The sequence below is a fragment of the Tiliqua scincoides genome, chromosome 8, assembly GCF_035046505.1.
Source record: "Tiliqua scincoides isolate rTilSci1 chromosome 8, rTilSci1.hap2, whole genome shotgun sequence".
In the NCBI taxonomy this organism is placed as follows: Eukaryota; Metazoa; Chordata; class Lepidosauria; order Squamata; family Scincidae; genus Tiliqua; species Tiliqua scincoides.
The window spans coordinates 58,047,286-58,049,955 of record NC_089828.1 but is presented as its reverse complement, the minus strand read 5'-3'; positions in this window follow the sequence as shown (position 1 = coordinate 58,049,955).

The following is a 2,670-nucleotide window of genomic DNA, read 5'->3' as shown; positions in this document are numbered from 1 at the left end:
ATCTTTCAGAGGCAAAATAATATTTCATAGCGCCAGAAACTGAGAAGCAAACACCAGCCTTTTCTGGTGAGTTGTGTTTTTCCAAACACTTCCCCCTCCCAATGACGGCATTTGTTCTTTTGCTGTTGTTTCTAAATTGGGTTTGGACACCCTTCGTTCAGATCAAGTGGAAATGAAGTTGTAAAGGTCACCTACCTGTTTGCAATTCTGTCTTACACTGTAGAAAGAATGATAGACTTAAATTCCAAAAATCTAATTTTTGGAGATACCAAAGCAATCTGGGTAATTAAAAAAAAAAAAAAAGGTATCTTTTGAATCGTGTAAAATCTTCACGCACGCTGGTGTCAAAACTCCTTTTTTTCCTTTTCTTGCAAATTACAAAGCGAGATGGAGAGAAAAAATCTCTCATCCATTAGTTCAGTGGTTCATCGTGGTCATCCTTTGGGAATGTCGGTAGTCCGTGGAAGAAGAGGACTAGGCTTGAAAGGGTGTTGTCTGGCTCCCTGTTCCTTTACAATCATGCATCCTGGTTTGGGGTTTAAAAAATGATCCCCATTTGCAGAGAGGTAGGAGAGAGAGAGAGAAAAGTGACAATAAGGACCCCTTTAAAGATACATAGTTCCGCAGAGAATGGGTCGGGTTTCTAGAAGGAGCGACAGAAATGATCTCCCGCAAGAGGTGTTTGCTCCCGAGCGATGACAGAAAGCGGAGATAAACTAGTTTAGGCACTCTCAAGAGAGGAGACTGAGGTGTGTAGGGAGATTTTTCTTTTCCTCTTTAAGAAAAAAAATCTAAATTGGGAGGAAGTCTGTAATGATAATTTGACTGCAAATATTTTGGCTCCAGGCCTTGAGGCCTCTGGTGAGTCCCAGATGCTGGCAGACAGAAACTATATGGAGTGTCTCACTGCTTTGTGCTGTTTTTATTTTTTGACAATATGTTTTGAAAAAATAATGATTCTGCCATGGCTGGCCCTGTGCTGATCACTCCCCTTTCAGCCTCCATGTTCCTTGCCTGTAAAACGGGACCAATAAAAGGTTGCTGTGGACCAGATCTTTGGGTAGCTCTGTGGGACAGCTGCAGAGTTTAGCGTCAGAATTCCTGATCTGGAATAATGTGGGTACAGATTTGTACTTGTGGGTCACCCCACTGCATGGCTTATGGAATGAAGTAGGTCATGAGCTCTGCCACCTGAGTCACCACACTGCCCTGGCTCTGGCTGCTGAACCTCAGGGCATGATCATAGGGCATGACAAAATGGCAGCCTCCTGCCCCAAGGGGCTTGCAATTCTAGGACTTTCTATTAGGAAGGTGCTGTGCCTCAGTGATAGAGCCCCTGCTTTGCATGCTGAAGGTCCCTGCTTCAGCCCCTGGCAAGATCTCCAGGCAGGGCCACAAAAGGCGCTGTCTGAAACCCTGGAGAGAGACTGCAGATTGATGGGTACAATACTGAGTTAGAGGGGCCAAGAGTCTGACTCCAGAGGAGGTGCCTCCCTGTCTTCAGTCTGTTGAAATGAGTTTAAGCAACACATAGGAATTGTAGGTTGTCTCCGCATTTGAGACTGTTGTAGCCGCAAGGCAGCGCTTGCCCCAAAGTAAAGAAGAGTCTTGCAGCTGCACGTGCCAGTCCCAGACAGAACAAAATCACCTTTGTTCACTTAGGTCATTCTGCTTTGCTCTGGGCATGAGTGTCAGACCATGTCAGTCAGGCAAGGGGTCGAGTGGGGCAGCAGTCCAAGGGCACCCTGTTGGAAAGGGCTTTGGTGAGTGCCAAATGGCTTCAGCAGGAGAGACCCACAACAGCTGCCAGGGAAGAAGCCATAAAACTGCTGCTTCAAATGCACAGTTCCTCACCAGTCCTCCAATCCTGCATGGAGGATTAAGGGTGGCACACTGGACAATTGACCAGTCCAGCATTCTGGACAGCCAAACCAGCCCAGCAGGGTGACCGTCACAAAGACGGAGTGGCACGTGGAAGAAATGCCCCATGTGGGGCCCCCCTCTGGCCCCAGATACCAGCCCTGGCCAGTTTTCAGACAAGTAAGCCACAGGTGTCCTGTTGTGAGGTCTGGCTAGGTCTCTGTCCACTAGGAGTCTGCAAAGCAAATTGGGCCTGTCTGGACTGAGAAGCCAGTGACCCCACCGATGGGAGGGATTATGTGGCCTGGGCACTGCTGCCAGGCACGCTGCAGGTTCCCCCTGGCAGTGGTGTGGCTAGAAGGGGGGGGCAAAGCACTAAGTCTTGCAGGCAGCCTCCCTGCAGTGTGCAAGGGGCCCCTCCTCTTCGCAGTCATTCGACGCCATGTGCCTCCGTTTTGTACCCACTGCCTGGGTGGCTCCGAAGAGGACGGGCCCCTTGCATGCTGCGGGGAGGCTCCCTGCAAGACTTAGTGCATTGCCCCCCTCTAGCTATGCCACTGGTGGGAGGCTTGTTTTATTTTATTTTAACAAGGTGTGTCTTGAAGTGCAGGAAAACGAAGCCTCATTGAAGATCTTTTTAAAAGGAGTCCTAAAAGAACCACTAATAAGCACATTATGAGCCTTAGAGGGACAGGTATTAAAAACCAGAGTACTACCCAGCCACAGGGCCACGTGCACACTCTCTCCAATGACTACAACCCCCACAATGCTCTGCGGCGGACAGGCGGCGTGGAAGGGGAGGAGCTAGAA